The sequence below is a fragment of the Staurois parvus genome, unplaced genomic scaffold (genome assembly GCF_062004578.1).
Source record: "Staurois parvus isolate SC_StPar_1 unplaced genomic scaffold, SC_StPar_1.0 ptg000310l, whole genome shotgun sequence".
NCBI lineage: Eukaryota > Metazoa > Chordata > Amphibia > Anura > Ranidae > Staurois > Staurois parvus.
Genome location: NW_028318106.1, coordinates 339,949 through 360,610, shown reverse-complemented (window position 1 = coordinate 360,610; position 20,662 = coordinate 339,949).

Sequence of the window (20,662 nt, the reverse complement as noted above, 5' to 3'; positions counted from 1 at the left end):
CTTACACCCCGGTCACATCAAAGACAATTTTGAAATCGTGCAACTTACAGCGAAGTCGCACGATTTCAAAGTCGGATGACATGCCGATTTGAGGTGCGATTTGCAAGACATTGGACACAGTGGTCTACGCAAAAGTAGTGCTATTACTTTAGAAATCGGTGCGGCTCCGACCAAGTCAGAACCACAGCAATATGACCGCTTTAATAGCGGACAATAGGGTGTGACTTGGTATATGATTTGCAAATCGCCTGGCATGCAAATCGCATGCCAAGTCACACCCCATGTGACCGAGGTGTAAAGCTACTTTCACACTGATCCATAGCAAAAACACATACCGTATGTGTTTTTTGCTGTGTTTGTGGTGTGTTATTTACAGGCTCAAAAAACAAACTAAAAATGCAACGCAGGTGCGTTTTTGATGCTTTCTTGCCACGTTTTTTCTTTGATTTCAATGGGGAGGTGTGTTTTTTTAAAATCCTGCTTGCTGCGTTTTTGATGCTTTCTTGCCACGTTTTTTCTTTGATTTCAATGGGGAGGTGTGGTTTTTTTTTTACCGTACCAAACCTGCACCAAAAATGCAGCCAGCAGGATTTTAAAAAACGCACTTCCCCATTGAAATCAAAGAAAAAACGTGTCAAGAAAGCATCAAAAACGCACCTGAGCCTCACCGCATCAGTGTGAAGAGTTCCATAGGAATATAAGGAGGAGACTATCAAAGCAAACAGTAAACATTTTGGAAGGCTTATTCTGTAATCAATAGGCTTGCACAAGTCATTCAGCAGGGAAGCTGATTGCACTGTCTGACATACAGACAACCAACTGAAAGAACACTTAGGGGTCTACGTATAAAACGTTTGTTGTGTAGATGTGACAAACATCTGCACGTTTAGAAACAAAATCGCTGTATTTTCACTAATAGGAGCAGCACAGTGGCTAAATGGTTAGCACTTCTGCCTGGCAGTACTAGGGTCATTGGTTCGAATTCCAACCATGGTACCACCTGCCTGGAGTTTGCATGTTCTCCCTGTGCCTGTGTGGGTTTCCTCCAAGTACTCCAGTTTCCTCCACACTCCAAAGACATGCTGGTAGGTGAATTGGCTCCTGTATAAATTGTCCCTAGTATGTGTATGTATGAATGTGAGTTAGGGACCTTAGATTGTACACCCCTTGAGGGTTAGGGACTGATGTGAATGTACAATATATATGTAAATTGATGGAGCTATATAAGTACCTGAAATAAATAAATGGTCACATGTTTTTCTTGCCCTTTATTTAAAATCAAAACTGGAAGAAAAATTGATTAGTGTTAAAGTAGCGTAAGGGCCAGTTCACACTACAAAAACGCACTCCGGATGCATTCCGGATATGTTTTTGCTTACACTTCACACCACAAGCAGTTCCGGTGCAGTTTTGATGCAGTTTACCATGTTCCAGTACGGTTCTGTGCAGGTAAAATGCAGCATGTTCTACTTTTTTTTCTACTCCGGAAATTGACTGCACTAGTGTGAACCAAGGCTGTTGGAGTACATGGAAAACACTGTGCTTGCATTTTTGATGCAGGATAAAAAAGCACACTGAACTGCATCTAATGTGAACTCGCCCTTAAACAACAGAAAGTCCAGTTTACAATCACTTCTATGCAGTGGGGCAAAAAAGTATTTAGTCAGCCACCAATTGTACAAGTTCTCCCACTTAAAAAGATGAGAGAGGCCTGTAATTGGCATCATAGGTAGACCTCAACTATGAGAGACAAAATGAGAAAACAAATCCAGACAATCACATTGGCTGATTTGGAAAGAATTTATTTGCAGATTATGGTGGAAAATAAGTATTTGGTCAATATGAAAAGTTCATCTCAATACTTTGTTATATATCCTTTGGCAATGACAGAGGTCAGACGTTTCCTGTAAGTCTTCACAAGGTTGGCACACACTGTTGCTGGTATGTTGGCCCATTCCTCCATGCAGATCTCCTCTAGAGCAGTGATGTTTTGGGGCTGTCGCTGGGCAACACGGACTTTCAACTCCCTCCAAAGGTTTTCTATGGGGTTGAGATCTGGAGACTGGCTAGGCCACTCCAGGACCTTGAAATGCTTCTTACGAAGCCACTCCTTCGTTGCCCGGGCGGTATGTTTGGGATCATTGTCATGTTGGAAGTCCCTCGGACACAGCGGATCACGGAAAGAGCCTAAGGTGTCATGTGATCAGCTGTGTCCAATCACAGCTGATCACATGTAAACACAGAAATGCCGGTTATCTGCATTTCTCTCCCCTCGAGCTGTCGAGAGGAGTGGAGAGCCGGTAATCGACTTTCCGCGGAGGGGACATGTACACTGATCATTAGGGCACTGATGATCAGTGTGCCCTGATGATCAGTGTGGCCCCAGAAGTGCCACCTGTCAGTGCTCATCAGTGCCAGTGCCCATCAGTGCCACATCAATGCCACATATCAGTGCATATCAGTGCACATCAATGCCACATATCACTGCCCATCTGAGCTGCCTTTCAATGTCACCCATCAGTGCCAGTCAGTGCCACCAATCAATGCCAATCGGTGCCACCTATCAGTGCCAGTCAGTGTCGCCTATCAGTGCCAGTCAGTGCTGCCTATCAGTGCCAGTCAGTGCTGCCTATCAGTACCACCTATCAGTGCCATATATCAGTGTCATGTATCAGTGCTGCCTTTCAGTGCCAATCAGTGATGCCTGTCAATGCCCATCAGTGCAACCTACCAGTGCCTCCTCATCAGTGCCCATCAGTGCCACCTATCAGTGTCCATCAGTGCAGCCTATCAGTGCCCATCACTGCAGCCTCATTAGCGCATATCAGTGAAGGAGAAAAATCACTTCTTTACAAAATTGTATAACAAAAACTAAGAAAAAACATTTTTTTTCAAAATTTTCAGTGGTTTTTGGTTTGTTTAAGAAAAAATAAAAATCCCAGAGGTGATTAAATACCACCAAAAGAAAGCTCTATCTGTCTCCAAAAAATGATAAAAATTTCATATGGGTACAATGTTGCATGACTGCGCAATTGTCATTCAAAGTGTGACAGCGCTGAAAGCTGGAAATTGGCCTGGGCAGGAAGGGGGTATAAGTGCTCTGTAGGCAAGTGGTTAAGTGGGAGAACTTGCACAATTGGTGGCTGACTAAATACTTTTTTGCCTCACTGTATGTATGTAAGCAGGTACTTCCAAAAGCTTAAGGGCCAGTTCACACTACATGCTTTTCAATTGCTTGTTTTCTGCATCCAAAATGCAAGTTGGTTATATGGTTGCCAATGTCATAGTTCACATCAGTTCTTGCAGTTCCAGTGCGTTCCGGATGCAGAAAAAAAAGTAGAACAGGCTGCATTTTTCCTGCACAGAACTGTACTGGAACACGGTAAAATGCATCAAGAATGCACTGGAACGCACATGTCCCTATTTAACCACATGCCGCCCAGCCACTGTCGAAATACGGTGGCAGGGCGGCACGGCTGGGCAAAAGCACATTTTAAAACGCACTTTTGCAAAACAGGTAGGGGGCGTGCACTAGGCGTGCGCCTCCGCCCTACCTGTCCCGCCGATCCCGGCCGCAGGTGTCAGTCGCCAGGTCACAGCCAGTCGTTACCGGCTATGTCCCGCCGATTAGCGGCAATCACTGACAGAGAGCAGGGCTGCAGTAGCTCTGCTTTCTGTCAGTTCTCTGAAAGCTGCTGACATGCTGATCCGGAGAGAAGAGTTTATCTCTCCCGATCAGCGTGTCCCCCGTGCAGTACCCCCACCCCCTAGTAAAACACTCCCCTCACACAGTTAGCCCTTTCAGTGAATAAAAAAGTTAACCCCTTCCTCCCCAGTGCCATAAGTACAGTGTCAGTGTTTTTTTTTTTGCACTGATCACTGTATTGGTGTCACTGGGGATGTCAGTGACCCCAATGACTGGTAAGCTGCATTTTTGGAAACGGTCAGGGACTTTTCTAAACGTGAAAAACAGCATTTTTGCAACAACAGAATTCAATAGAGACGCTGCTGAAACGCATTTAGTGCGTTTTTGCTGTGTTTTGCATTTTTATGCTGGCAAGCAACAAAAACATTTCCCCTTTGACAAAAAAACAAAACAGAGAAAAAAACCCTGAAAAAAAAGGAAAACTCAGAAAAAACTGTGTGCAAAAACGCAAAACACTCTGCAAAAAAAGCACTGCAAAACGGACAAAACGCATACTGCATTAGTGTGAACCAGGCCTAAGTGCCCCTGAGGAGGAGTTCCTGGGGATGTAGCTATTGTTCCGTCAGTCTGAGAACCTCTCTGGGGGAGAAGCCCAGTTGGGGTTCCCACTGGGGTCTGAAGCCTGTGGATCTATATAGATTTACAGCTGCCAATCATGAACTTACTGCCTTTTAGGGACTATCAGCAAATCATGGACTCTGTGGGATTACTTGCTGTCTTGTGTGGCTTTACTGTCTAAATGCATTGAAAGGATTGCTTGTATGAGCTTGCCATCTGCCTAAGGTATGATAATTTTATGGGGCACTAGAGAGCTTTGTATAGGAAAGTGTGTGGAAGATGTCTTTGAGAACTGTTTGTGTGTTATACCTGCAACTGTCAAAGATCTTTATTGTTCACCCTAAATGCCTGGTCTGAAGTCCCTACAGGGGTGCACGCATGGAACAGGGCTTACATCATGGGACTACCCAGGTTAGAGAAGATACAGTACAGATTCTAATGAGCTGAATGCTGTCCAGAGAAAACCATAATGCTGTTGCTCATGACCAGGGACGGACTGACCATTTGGAAACTCGGGCACTGCCCGAGTGCCCGGGGTCAGTAGGGGGCCCCATGAGATGCCCCTGGTACCTTTTTCATAGGCTTTTTTTTAGTTTGGGCAAGGACACAGGGGCCCCATGATCCCCTATTGCCTGGGGGCCCCATGAGTTGTCAGTCCGCCCCTGGTCATGACTACGGTATTTGTGTCACTTGCTAAAGCAGCCAACCAGCCAGGAGACGGGTGACATGGCAAAGTTACATTGGTAGTGAAGGGACATTATGTTGGGGCTTTTCACTAGCGACTGGCTCCCCACAAACTGCAACTAGATCTGCAGCACAGAGTGCCTAGGGACTCATGAGAATTATGGGATGAGGCTTTGAGAGGAGATCCAGCATGAAGTGACAGCAAAATGCGTTTCCTGTGTCCAGTTGTCACATTCGGGGCATTGTCACTGGGAGTGGGGTGATGGGACTGCTGAGTTGGTGGAAACTGGTACAAGCTCCAAAGAACCATCTCAGAAATGCTGCACACCTTGGGAAGTGGTGTTCTCTAACAGAAGTGTGTCTGAAATGCTTAGTGCCAACGCTGTAAGGACGTTCAGCCACGGATTACAGGGCGTTAACTGTGCAAGTGCTGCTTGCTTCTAAGTCTAGAGTATGGCCTTAATGTTGACTTTCACATGACAGCACCTCCCTGCCTAGCTGAGGCATTACCGAGTGCAGTTCCACAGTTTCTCTGTTCCCACTAAGGAGCCTTAACGTGGTTCTAAAGCCTTAAGGTTTTTCACCTTAATGCATTCTGATGACCCTGATGCATGCATTTACATACGCGCATGCATGGGAGTGACGTTACTGCTGCCCGGCATGCGGCTGAAGCTTCCAAATCCGGAAGAAAGAGTGGATGAAGATGCCCATTGCCCATTCTGCCCATTCACTGCCCCCTTGCACCAACTGTCCATGGTTGGCATGGAGTGTGCATTGCACATTTGTGGCCATTTTCTAGATTTTTACAGCAGTAGCTGTTGAAGCCGACATGAAGCTACGGTCTGGTCCTCTTTACTAACCACTCTTCTAGAGCTTGAGTGCAGTTGCGTCCTGGGCGGTTGTTCCTCCTGCCCACCCCTTGTCCCAGCCCTGGTTTTACATTTTGCTCCAGCTCACTGATTTCCCCTTTTCTCTACCCAACAGTACTTGCCATGCTGGTCCCAGGTCTAGCGATGAGCACACAGAAACATGGTGAGGACACATGGGGGGGACCAGGAATAATGGGGAGCTGCACAGCCACTGGATCACTTCCATCAGATAGTTGACCACGGCCATCTTTAATATTGATTGGACCCTGGGCAAACATTTTCTTGCCCCCCCCCCATGCAATTTCGCTCTTCACCTTCTCTGAGACAAACCAGCTAGCCTCAAAATCAGTTTACTGCAGCAGATCAGGCAGTGATTGTGACTGGTTGTCAGAGGTTACAGCATATCATTACTAATCACTGACTGGTTGCTAAAGGTTACAGCACACACTATTGCTCACTGATTGGTTGCTAGAGGTTATTGCACATCATTACCACTCACTGATTGGTTGCTAGAGGTTACTGCACATCCTTACCACTCAATGATTGGCTGCTATAGGTTACTGCACATCCTTACCTCTCAATCATTGGCTGCTATAGGTTACTGCACATCCTTACCTCTCACTGATTGGCTGCTGTAGGTTACTGTGCATCATTACCACTTACTTATTGGTTGCTAAAGGTTTTAGCACATCATTACGACTCACTTATTGATAACATCTGTACCCCAAACCTCCCCCAACCTCTCCATTCAACCCCCCACACACACACCTTAACTCTACATGCCTACTCTGCTCACCTATGCACCTACCTTCCTTACCTCTGTACATCCCATCTGTGCTCACCTGTGTAATTCCTTCTCTGCCTACCTTTGCACACCACACCTGCACACCTTTGCGGAACATGCTGGTGGTCGGCTCAGTGACCACAATTGCAGGCGGGACTTTCAAGCATGTCTCTGTTTACCTCCCCAGTGGGCAGCATTCAGCAGAGGTGATGGTGGATAGCAGGGGCGGACTGACAACTCATGGGGCCCCTGGGCAATAGGGGATCATGGGGCCCCTGTGTCCTTGCCCAAACTCAAAAAAGCCTATGAAAAAGGTACCAGGGGCATCTCATGGGGCCCCCTACTAACCCCGGGCCCTCGGACAGTGCCCGAGTTTCCAAAAGGTCAGTCCGCCCCTGGTGGATAGAACCTTAGGGGGGCATAATATACATATGAATGCTGTCACTATTCACATATGAAGGTCACTGCTATTTACATGTAAATGCTGCCACTATTTACATATCAATTTACATGTGAATGCTGATATGATCTGGGTCATCTGTACACTGCACTGGGGCAATAGGGCATATAAGTGACAGCACTTCACACTGAGATATTGGGACACAGCGCAGGAGAAAGATTGCAAGGGACAAAGGTATGTAAAGAGGGACAATTGGCAAATATGGGGCAGCTGGTTTGGGCCCCACAAATATGACCGGGCCCTGGGCAGCTGCCCCTTTTCCCCTGCCTTAAAGACAACCCTGTAGCCGACACTTGGCTTTTCAGATTTATGCACACTGCATGTAAAACCCTCCACAGCCACCAACATAGTTTTTACGTCCGTGGCAGCAAAAAGGTTAAATGTGTCTGTCGGTTTATTTGTGTGCCTTTAGCCAAATGTGAGCGCTGAGATTCCCCATAATCTGCTCTTCAGTCTTTAGTATTCTCTAATTAAGGCCACGGTGAACCTTGTAAAGAATGAAATGTCAACTGACTAAGTCGTCTGACATTTAATACGTTTACTTTGGGAATGATGACATTCTGTAACAGAACAGCAATCATTACTAGCAGTTTGTAAAAAAAAAATGTTCTTCAAACTTCAAGTTGTATCTATAACCAAAACCTTTTTTTGGGGGGATAGTATATGGAAGTGTAGTATCCTCCTAGTTAGCTAGGGGGAGCTAGTTAAATATTTTTTTAGTTTGAAAGGCTGAGCAGCCTGGGTAAATAGATAACGGGGGCAGAGCTGAGAGGCTCTGCAGACCAGTTCCCTCATACCTCCCCCTAATCTACAGACTTGGAGAGGTCTCTAGAACGTAGTGGGCAGGGATGAGGAGGAGCTGGCCTTAAGGGATCTTAGCCAGTCCCCAGGCAGGGGATTGGCATGGGGTCAGGACAGCCCATAAAGTGTTACTAAACCCAGGACCCTTCATTCACTATATCTGGTCTCCCACAGTACACACAACATGGAAATGCAATTATTTTAGTAAATATAAACTGCTAAATACCTTTTCTCATCAGCAGTTAGAGCAGTCTTGTGACATCTAGTAGTGTTCAGCAGAGCATTGGTTAAAGCTTGTAGGAGTTTTCTTTCTGCTCTAGGAGGATGTAGAACCCTGACTTCTGTCTAAACAGTACTGATTGGCCCTGTGCTGATCACATGCACTCTCCCTAGAAAAAAAAAACCTCTCTAGCAATACACACTAAACTGAGCATGTGCAGAAGGGCTACAGATCCAGTCTGTCTTATCAGCGTTGACATTTGAACAAGAGGAGGATCAGATATGAAAGGATCAAACAGCCTTTTCACACAATGCAGAGTATTAACCCCTTAGGCTCCACAGTGAGTATAACAAGCATGCTTTACTGCATATACAGACTGATTTTACTGTTGTGGGTTTAGTAACACTTTAAGGGTGATTGAGTATGCTCAGAGGCAGGAGAGTTCGGATAGAAGATGTGAGGAAGGCGGAGATGCAGGAGCCTGGGAGGGGGCTCAGTGGATTGGGGACTACCTCCAGGCAGGGTTGCTGGAAAGAAGGATCACTCAATTTTGGGAGTCCCCTGAGAGAGGACCACCTGTGCAGCAGGGAAGGAGCTAGCCCAGCAGAAGTCTTGAAGGCAGCTACCCACCCAACAAGCACCCAGGAGAGGAAGAGACCCCCTGGGCAAGAGAACTCTGGTGGGAAACCTGACTAGCTCCTTACCTGGGACTATTTCAGCTTAAAGTGGCAGGCACTGGATCCCCATGCCCAGAAATTTCCTCGAGATAGCTGGATGAGAAGAGGATTCATCTGGGGTCTGAGGCGGTACACCAGGAGAGGCTGGAGAGCTCTCCAAGACAGAACTTTTTGCTGTAAAAAGACTTGTTTCTACAGTCAAGTCCATAAATATTGGGACATCGACACAATTCTAACATTTTTGGCTCTATACACCACCACAATGGATTTGAAATGAAACGAACAAGATGTGCTTTAACTGCAGACTGTCAGCTTTAATTTGAGGGTATTTACATCCAAATCAGGTGAACGGTGTAGGAATTACAACATTTTGCATATGTGCCTCCCACTTGTTAAGGGACCAAAAGTAATGGGACAATTGGCTTCTCAGCTGTTCCATGGCCAGGTGTGTGTTATTCCCTCATTATCCCAATTACAGTGAGCAGATAAAAGGTCCAGAGTTCATTTCAAGTGTGCTATTTGCATTTGGAATGTGTTGCTGTCAACTCTCAAGATGAGATCCAAAGAGCTGTCACTATCAGTGAAGCAAGCCATCATTAGGCTGAAAAAACAAAACAAACCCATCAGAGAGATAGCAAAAACATTAGGCGTGGCCAAAACAACTGTTTGGAACATTCTTAAAAAGAAGGAACGCACCGGTGAGCTGAGCAACACCAAAAGACCTGGAAGACCACGGAAAACAACTGTGGTGGATGACCGAAGAATTCTTTCCCTGGTGAAGAAAACACCCTTCACAACAGTTGGCCAGATCAAGAACACTCTCCAGGAGGTAGGTGTATGTGTGTCAAAGTCAACAATCAAGAGAAGACTTCACCAGAGTGAATACAGAGGGTTCACCACAAGATGGAAACCATTGGTGAGCCTCAAAAACAGGAAGGCCAGAATAGAGTTTGCCAAACGACATGTAAAAAAGCCTTCACAGTTCTGGAACAACATCCTATGGACAGAGGAGACCAAGATCAACTTGTACCAGAGTGATGGGAAGAGAAGAGTATGGAGAAGGAAAGGAACTGCTCATGATCCTAAGCATACCACCTCATCAGTGAAGCATGGTGGTGGTAGTGTCATGGCGTGGGCATGTATGGCTGCCAATGGAACTGGTTCTCTTGTATTTATTGATGATGTGACTGCTGACAAAAGCAGCAGGATGAATTCTGAAGTGTTTCGGGAATATTATCTGCTCATATTCAGCCAAATGCTTCAGAACTCATTGGACGCCGCTTCACAGTGCAGATGGACAATGACCCAAAGCATACTGCAAAAGCAACCAAAGAGTTTTTTAAGGGAAAGAAGTGGAATGTTATGCAATGGCCAAGTCAATCACCTGACCTGAATCCGATTGAGCATGCATTTCACTTGCTGAAGACAAAACTGAAGGGAAAATGCCCCAAGAACAAGCAGGAACTGAAGACAGTTGCAGTAGAGGCCTGGCAGAGCATCACCAGGGATGAAACCCAGCGTCTGGTGATGTCTATGCGTTCCAGACTTCAGGCTGTAATTGACTGCAAAGGATTTGCAACCAAGTATTAAAAAGTGAAAGTTTGATTTATGATTATTATTCTGTCCCATTACTTTTGGTCCCTTAACAAGTGGGAGGCACATATGCAAACTGTTGTACTTCCTACACCGTTCACCTGATTTGGATGTAAATACCCTCAAATTAAAGCTGACAGTCTGCAGTTAAAGCACATCTTGTTCGTTTCATTTCAAATCCATTGTGGTGGTGTATAGAGCCAAAAATGTTAGAATTGTGTCGATGTCCCAATATTTATGGACCTGACTGTAGTTGCCAGGAAGTCGCCCTCAGCTTACATTTCCCTTGGGCACCCCATACACCCCTTACCTGGTCCGACACCCCGAATAAAGCTGATCAAACCAAGCTCAAGGACTGTTCACTTCTCTGGAATGCAAGTCTGTGGAAAATGTTGCCTGACCGTAGGGGGAGCCACATCTTCAGTGGGGTGGTGCTACAGAAAGGTTAAAACCCCTGTCATTTTTTTTTTTTTTTGCTGTCTGTATCCTTAGTGGAAACCTCCCGAAGTGAGGTGATTATACTTCTTAGACAGTCGTTCCTGGGGAAGGCGCACCCATTGGAAGATTTCCCCTCACCTCTTCTTCTGGGTTAGCCTTGCTAGGTGGTAGGCAGTCCAGACTCACTGATTTGCTTGTTTTTTCTTCTAAACTCAGTGCTGCTGTTGTTTCTTTCTGCTGCCAGTAGGTGTCACTGGTACCTAAGGCCATAGTGTGAGAAGCTACAATAAAGCTGCCTTTTGAATATTTATTCTTCCCCAGCCAACCAGTAGGAGGTTTATTGTCACTGGTGCATGCTGGGGGAGATTTGGGGAAGTCCATGTGAGCTCTTTTTGACCCAGGCTGAAGCCTATGCATGTACTTGGAGCAGAGGACTCGGAGTGGAAGGAGTCAGCCTGTCCAGAGGACAAGGAAGGAGAAGGTATGGTGTGCCAGAGGCAACTTCGCCACTTGAGGTCCTATGGAGGATCAACTCGCTGAGAATCCTAGAGAATCACTAAGGCTAGTTTGATGCCTCTGCGCATTGCGACTGATGCGATTAATTTTGTTTTTGAACACACGATTGTGATGTGTTTTGCTTTTTTTTTTCCAATAGGAAAGTATTGACTTTGATGCCACTTTGATGTGAATTTGCATGGGGGCGACTTTAAAGCAACTTTGGATGGATGCGACTTTGATGCAACTTTAGATGGGTGCGAGTTGAATGTAAGTTTGATGCGACTTTGGATGGGTGCGACTTTGATGCAACTTTGGATAAGTGCAACTTGGATGCCACTTAAATGTGACTTTGGATGTGTACGACTTGGAAGCAAGTTTGGATGCGAGTTTCATGTGACTTGGATGTGACTTTGATGTGACTCTGGATGGGTGTGACTTGGATGCAACATTGGATGGGTGAGACTTTGCTGTGACTTGAATGCGACTTTGATACTATTTCTTTTTTTTTTATTTTACCACTCATTTTTGAGGTGTTTTGCATTTTTTTTTTCTAATAGGAAAGTATTGACTTTGATGTGACTTTGCATGGGTGCAACTTTGAAGCAACTATAAATGGGTGCAACTTGAATGTAAGTTTGATGCGACTTTGGATGGGTGCGACTTTGATGCAACATGGATGCAACTTTGGATGGGTGCTACTTTGATGCAACTTTAGATGGGTGTGATTTGAATGTAAGTTTGATGCGACTTTGGATGGGTGCTACTTAGATGCGGCATGGATGCAACTTTGGATGGGTGCTACTTTGATGCAACTTTAGATGGGTGCGACTTGAATGTAAGTTTGATGCAACTTTGGAAGGGTGCTACTTTGATGCAACTTTAGATGGGTGTGATTTGAATGTAAGTTTGATGCGACTTTGGATGGGTGCAACTTGGATGCAACTTTAGATGGGTGTGATTTGAATGTATGTTTGATGCGACTTTGGATGGGTGCAACCTGGATGCAACTTTGGATGGGTGCTACTTTGATGCGACTTTAGATGGGTGCGACTTGAATGTACGTTTGCTGCAACTTTGGATGGGTGCTACTTTGATGCAACTTTAGATGGGTGCGACTTGAATGTAAGTTTGATGCAACTTTGAATGGGTTCGACTTGGATGCGACATGGATGCAACTTTGGATGGGTGCGACTTTGATGCAACTTGGATGCAAATTTGGGTAAGTGCAACTTAGATGTCACTTTAATGTGACTTTGGATGTGTGCGACTTGGATGTGACTTTGAAGCAAGTTTGGATGGGTTCGACTTGGATGCGACTTTGATGTGACTCTGGATGGGTGTGACTTGGATGCAACATTGGATGGGTGCGACTTTGATGCCACTTTTGTTTTTTAACACACTTTTTTTTATGCGTTTTGCATTTTTTTCCCCCAATAGAAAAGTATTGACTTTGATGCCACCTTGATGTGACTTTGGATGGGTGCGACTTTGAAGCAACTTTGGATGGGTGCGACTTTGAAGCAACTTTGGATGGGTGCGACTTGGATGCAACATTAGATGGGTGCAACTTTGATGTGACTTGGATGTGACTTTGATGCGACTCTGGATAGGTGTGACTTGGATGCAACATTAGATGGGTGCAACTTTGATGTGACTTGGATGCGACTTTGATGCAACTCTGGATAGGTGTGATTGGATGCAACATTGGATGGGTGCGACTTTGATGTGACTTGGATGCGACTCTGATGCTACTTGAGTGCCAGAGAGTGTAAAGTTGCATCAAAGTCACACTACATGTACAGAATTATCATACTTGCCTATTAGAAAAAAATAAAATAAAAAAGTCGCACCCATCCAAAGTCACATCAAAGTGGCATCAAAGTCAATACTTTCCTGTTGGCAAGAAAACCCCAAATTAACAGAAATGCAAAACGCATCAAAAACACACTATGTGTTTCTGCCACATGTTCATTGAAGTCTATAGAACCTTATGATCATGATGGTTCCTCAGTATCTAGCGTAGAACGATGGGAAAGGGATCTTCAAAGATCCTTTACAAGAGACGATTGGGAGAATGCCCTGAAAAGCAGTTTATGTATTTCTAATTGCACTAACCATTGGGATTGCTCCTTGAAAATAATTCATCGTTGTTACTTCACTCCATATAAATTATCTAAAATGTACCCTGATACAGTTGCAAGAAAAAGTATGTGAACCCCTTGGGATTACGTGGAGTTTTGCATGAATTGGGCATAAAATGTGCTCTGAACGTCATCTAAGTCACAACAATAGAAGAACACAGTCTGCTGAACATAATACTACACAAACATTAGATGTTGCCATGGTTTAATTGCACATAACATGTAAACATTCACAGTGCAGGGAGGAAAAAGTATGTGAGTCCCTAGCTTAATGACTTCTCCCAGAGCTAATTGGAGCCAGGAGTGAGCCAACCTTGACTCCAATCAGTGAGATGATATTGGATGTGTTGCTGACAGCTGTCCTGCCCTTAAACACACACCTGTTTTGGGTTTACTAGTTTCAAGAAGCACTGTCTGATGTGAACCATGGCTTGCAGAAAAGAGCTCTCAGAAGACCTACGGTCAAGAATTGTTGACTTGCATGAAGCTGGAAAGGGTTACAAAAGTGTCTCCAAAAGCCTTGATGTTCATGTGTCCACGGTAAGACAGACTGTCTACAAATGGAGAAAGTTTAGCACTGTTGCTACTCTCTCTAGGCGTGGTCGTCCTGTAAAAATGACTACAAGAGCTCAGCGCAGAATGCTGCATGAGGTAAAGAAGAATCCCAGAGTGTCAGCTAAAGACCTACAGAAATCTCTGGCACATGCTAACATTTTTGTTGACACATCTACAATAAAGAAAACATTAAACAAGAATGGAGTACATGGGAGGACACCACGGAGGAAGCCATTGCTGTCCAAAAAGAATATTGCAGCACGTTTGAAGTTTGCAAAAGAGCACCTGGATGTTCCACAGCACTACTGGCAAAATATACTGTGGACAGATGAAACCAAGATTGAGTTGTTTGGGAAGAACACACAACACTATGTGTGGAGAAAAAAAGGCACAGCACACCAACATCAAAACCTCATCCCCACTGTAAAACATGGCGGAGGGAGCATCATGGTTTGGGGCTGCTTTGCTGCCTCAGGGCCTGGACGGATTGTTGTCAATGATGGGAAAATGAATTTCAGAGTTTATCAAGACATTTTGCAGGAAAACGTACGACCATCTGTCCGCCAATTGAAGCTCCGCAGAGGATGGGTGATGCAACAGGACAATGACCCAAAGCATACAAGTAATTCAACAAAACAATGGCTGCAACAGCACAGAATATGCCTTCTGGAGTGGCCCAGTCAGAGTCCTGACCTCAACCCGATTGAAATGCTGTGGCATGACCTTAAGAGAGCGATTCACACCAGACATCCCAAGAATATTGCTACACTGAAACAGTTTTGTGAAGAGGAGTGGTCCAAAATGACTCCAGATCGTTGCGCAGGTCTGATCTGCAACTACAGGAAAGTTTGGTTGAGGTTATTGCTTCCAAAGGAGGCTCAACCAGTTATTAAGTCCAAAGGTTCACATACTTTTTCCTCCCTGCACTGTGAATGTTTACATGTTATGTGCAATTAAACCATGGCAACATCTAATGTTTGTGTAGTATTATGTTCAGCAGACTGTGTTCTTCTATTGTTGTGACTTAGATGACGTTCAGAGCACATTTTATGCCCAATTCATGCAAAACTCCACGTAATCCCAAGGGGTTCACATACTTTTTCTTGCAACTGTACATCCCCACTATGTTGGAGAGACTGTGGCGGTGAGGGGAATATACTTCACATTTTGTGGAAATGTCCCTGTTTGGAAGGAGGTCTTCACACTTCTCTCTACGGTGTCGGGTACAGCTTCCCCTCCGGCTCCACATTTAGCCCTCCTTAACCTCAAACTAAATCTTTTTCCTAGTAATATAGAACAATTATAGGTGATATTCTCATTGCTGCTAGATTGGCTATTACTAGTAGATGGAAATCGTCAAACTCCCCTTGTATATCAGAAATCATCCAAAGAGTACAGACACGCTATGTGTATGAGAGGGCTCTGGCAATTAGTCATTCTTCTATGGAAAAGTTTGATGCGAAATGGTTCCATTGGAAAGAGTTATCTCCACCATTCACTATTACTATATAGAAACTTTTGCATGATAGCCATAAAGGAAGATATGACAACTTTGGTCTCCTATTGCTCACGTGTTTGCTCTGTCCTTATCCTTTCTCTTCTTTCCTTTTTATTTTCCCAGTTGGACTCTGTTTTCTTTATCTTTCACTCTGTATCTGCTCTTTGTTACCTTTTAACCATTTGCCATCCGCCCTATGGCGGAATGGCGGGCGGCAAATGTCATCAGCGTTCCGGGTGGACGCCATATAGCATCCTCCTGCACATGCGCAGATTGCACTCCTGCAGAGCGGCGCAGCGGCGTGATCTGTCACCGGCCGTGTACCTTGGACAAGGCCGATGACAGATCTGAGTATCGGCCCCGTTGCCGGTACCATGTGACCTATCACAGCAGGTCACATGACAGTTGTATACAATGGATGGCTTCATTCATGCCATCCATTGTATACTACTGCCTAGCTGTGAATGGTCGCATCTAATCACATGCACATGTCATGTGATTAGCTGTGGCCAAATCACAGCTAAGCACAAAAAAAAAAACAAAAAAAAAAAAACCTGAATGAATCGATTCATTCAGGTAAATGCTTGCTTATAGCAAAGTAATTCTTTGCTATAAGCAAATTGTGTAAAAAAAAAAACAAAAAAAAAAAAACAAACAAAAAAACAAAAACTGATCACTTCCCCAAAGTAATACAACGTTACTATGGTAACATTGTACTACTTTGGCCATAGTGAAATATGAAAAAAAAATCTTAAAAAAAAGAAAAAAATTTAATAAAAAATAATAAAATATATAATTTTTTTTTTTTTCATACTGTCACCAGTCAGTGTCTCTGATCACCGCCATGCCAGTTATATGATGACGCTGTACTGCACTGGTGACCGTATGTAAAAAACAAATAGTGAAACTAATTTTTTTAATTTTCTGAAAAATTATGACAAAAAAAATACAACTTCAAAAAACTCGCCATGCCTCTTATGAAGTACGTCGGACTGTCTACTCTGCAAAAAGGGGTCATTTGGGGGATATCTGTACTGTCCTGACATTCTTGGACCTCAAGAAATTAGATTGGCCGTCAGTACTTCAGGATTGATCAATATTCAGATCTATACCATAGTTTGTGAACTCTCTAACTTTCCTACAAACTAAAAAATACATCCTAATTTGGGTTATTTTCACCAAAGACATGTAGCAGAATACATCTCGGCCTAAATTTATGAAGAACAATTATTTATTTGCAAACTTTTATAACAGAAACAAAGAAAAACTTTTTTTTTTTTTCAAAATTTTTGGTCTTTTTTTGTTAATTTTAGCAAAAAATAAAAACCCCAGCGATGATTAAATACCACCAAAAGAAAGCTCTAGTTGTGTGAAGAAAATGATAAAATTTTAGTTTGGGTACAATGTTATATGACCGCGCAATTGTCATTCAAAGTGTGAGAGCGCTGAAACCTGAAAACTGGCCTGGGCAGGAAGGTGTAAAATTGCCGGTATGGAAGAGGTTAATCAGGCTCAGGTGGGCCCGCATTGTTGGGTCTCTGGAGAATGGATTCAGCAAAACGCTATGCATATAGGGTATGTTTTGTTTTTGTACTTATTTTGTCTGGAAGTATTCCTTCTCTATACTTGCTATTCTTGATAGTGTATGCATTTCTCAGTCATGTATGTATATTATAGTTCGGAGAAAAAGCTTTGTTTCCTCCCTAATCTGAACCTATATTGTGGTTGACATATTTGTGTTTAAAACCTAATAAAAAAGATTTGAAAAGAAAAGAAGTCTATAGAACCAAAAACAAAAACTTTTGTTACTTTAAAAAAAAAAAAAGTCTCCGACCCTTTCCAAAAACGCAGAGGCTGAAATACGCATAGATATGAACGTGTCCCATAGAAAACCATGTTAAGCCCTGGTTCACACTGAATACGGCTGTGAAATCGTGCTGCTTTAGTGAGATTTCAAAGCCGCCGATTAGTGCCACTTCGTGTGCGGCTTTCTGACATCTGTGTGACTTCATGCACAGACAGGGTGGATTTGATTTAAATCAAACTGATTTAAATCACTAGTCAGTAAGGCTTGATTTAAATCCTAGTTTTCTACATAAAGACTAATTCTTGCTGGTATAACTTTAATATACAAGTAGATGAAGATTTTTAGAATAACAACTTTTCATATTAGTTTTTTTATCCCCAGTTTAATAGGTTAATCATTCATATTTGGACAACTTTTCTGTTGTACTTAGGAAGGAGAAAAATAATCATTACCTTAATAATAACAATTTAAATAGATTTATTCAACTGAAACAATAACATTCCAGCATATGGTATTTGCTTAAACATCCATGTTTGTTAACTAATTTGGCTAAACAAAATATATATATTTTAAGAAACTTAGACTGTCAGCCCCTTCCTCCTCACACTTAGTTTCACTTTCTTCTTGTGCAGATCTATTCCACTCCAAACAATCAGAAAAATATTGTTTCTATTCTATTCACTGAACTTCTTGAAACTTAGCACTGAAGGGGTTGATTCTGTATTCATAGGTTTGTAGAAGTTAGGATGACGGTCTTTTTCTTAACTCTGTTCATGTTATAACATGACTATTGCACCAGAGATAGGCTCGTCCACTTCCCCATTACCACCATTACCGTTCCACACCAACCCCCTTCCCCTTAACCAATTATACTAACAAAAGACAGACACCAATTTTGGAGTAAATGGCCAACATGGCCTTTTATTAACAACTCAAGTTACAATACACCAACCATTCCTTATAACAGAAACCCAAAGAATTGTTGTTGGTTTTCGAAGGCACCCCAAACGATCCGAAATGCACCTGCGGACAACCATATACACTAGGCCTCCAGCCGCAACCAACCAGCTCGGAGACAACCATACCGTCTGCAGTGCAGCACCCCCACCTTCCAGTTAAACCTTGGTTAACTGGGAATGTCCCCGGGCATCCCATACCACGGATGGGTCCCACACCATTGTTGTTTACCTTCCAAATAAGAACCGCCTCCAAAGACCAACAACCGCCCATGAACCAACATAATCCCCCCTCTACCTGGAGGGACCCAAAACTCACCCAAACAGAGAGGGCGGGAGGGAAGCTCACACTCCTGCTGTCCAGCTAAACTAACGCCCCCTCACAGAACCTCCCACCCTAAGGTGCAGCAAAAACCCCACCTACACCAACCTCTACCAATCATCTACCCCCCACTATCAAAACAAATCCCCCTGGAGCTAACCTTAACCCTTTCTGCTCCTCCTTCCCCCACTCTGGGCCTAGTCATGTATGCCCTGCGCTATTTCTTCTTTATTTTCGCTACGGGCATTTCTTTTTTGCTGTGAAGAAGAGGCATGTGATCTCCGCTGAGTGAAATTCAGTTTTGAAAACTGCAAAAGTAAACCAAACATCTGTGATAATATCTTGTAGGCAGAGAAACTGCCCAATAATCTTACAAAAACCTCTGGAAGAGCATGACATTGTGAATGGATTCATGGAATTTATTTACCAAAAAAATTAAACATATACAGCCTTATTCTACATAATTAAAAAACTAATCTTTATTTCATGATGGAATAACCTTTTGGATGGTAATATATTTTCCTCAAAAAGCATTTTATTCAAAAAAATCCGATTTAAATCAAAAAAATTCAATTTAAATTTTAAAAAAAACGGACCGGTTTTCTCCCCATCTATGGCCTGAATTAGAGTATGTTCACACCAGCTACTGTCCTACAATGCGGCAGCATGCCGGTGTGCAGTGGGATGCAGAGGAATGACAGCAGTGCTGATGCAATGATAGCGGTGACCATTCTTCCAGAAGCACATTTGTGAGGTCAGGCACTGATGTTGGACGAGAAGGCCTGGCTTGCAGTCTCAATGTTAAATTCACTGTAAAACGCACTAAAAAACGCATCGACGTGAACCAAGGCAAACTTGCTAGATCACCAGGAGAAAATAAATGAAAGGAAAGAAAACAAACGCAGCAACACACAATATAATAAATATTTGTTTTTTAGGGTGTAAAACCACTTTAACCACCAAAATGCTCTAATTCATCCCAAAGGTGTTCTGTGGGATTGAGGTCAGGACTCTGTGCAGGCCAGTCAAGTTCCTCCACCCCAAACTCTCTCATCCATGTCTTTATGGAGCTTGCTTTGTGCACTGGTGCGCAGTCATGTTGGAACAGAAAGGGGCCATCCCCAAACTGTTCCCACAAAGTTGGCAGCATGAAATTGTCCAAAATGTCTTGGTATGTTGATATCTTAAGAGTTACCTTCATTGGAACTAGGGGGCCAAGCCCAACCCCTGAAAAAAAACCCTACACCATAATCCTCCCTCCACCAAACTTTACATTTGGCCAGGGGCGGACGGACAACTCATGGGGCTCCCGGGCAATAGGGGTCATGGGGCCCCTGTGTCCTTGCCCAAACTCAAAAAAGCCTATGAAAAAGATACCAGGGGCATCTCATGGGGCCCCCTACTGACCCCGGGCCCTCGGGCAGTGCCTGAGTTTCCAAATGGTCAGTCCGCCCCTGCACTTGGCACAATGCAGTCAGGCAAGCACTGTTCTCCTGGCAACCGCCAAACCCAGACACATCTATCAGATTGCCAGACAGAGAAGCGTGATCTATCACTCCAGAGAACACTGCTCTAGAGTCTAGTGGCGGCGTGCTTTACACCACTGCATCTGACACTTTGCATTGCACTTGGTGATGTAAGGCTTGGATGCAGCTGCTCGGCCATGGAAACCCATTCCATGAAGCTCTCTATGCACCGTTGTTGTGCTAATCTGAAGGCCACATGAAGTTTGGAGGTCTTTAGCTATTGACTCTGCAGACAGTTGGTGACTTCTGCACACTGTGTGCTTCAGCATGCGCTGACCCCGCCCTGTCATGTTACGTGGCCTACCACTTGGTGGCTGAGTTCCCAGTTGCTTCCACTTTGTTATAATCCCACTAACAGTTGACCGTGGAATATTTAGTAGTCAGGAAATGTCACGGATGGACTTATTGCACAGGTGACAACCTATCACGGGACCACGTTTGGAGTCACTGAGCTCCTGACAGCGACCCATTCTTTCACAAATGTTTGTAGAAGCAGTCTGCATGCCTAGGGGATGATTGTATACACCTGTGGTCATGGAGGGGATTGGAACACCTGAATCCAATGATGA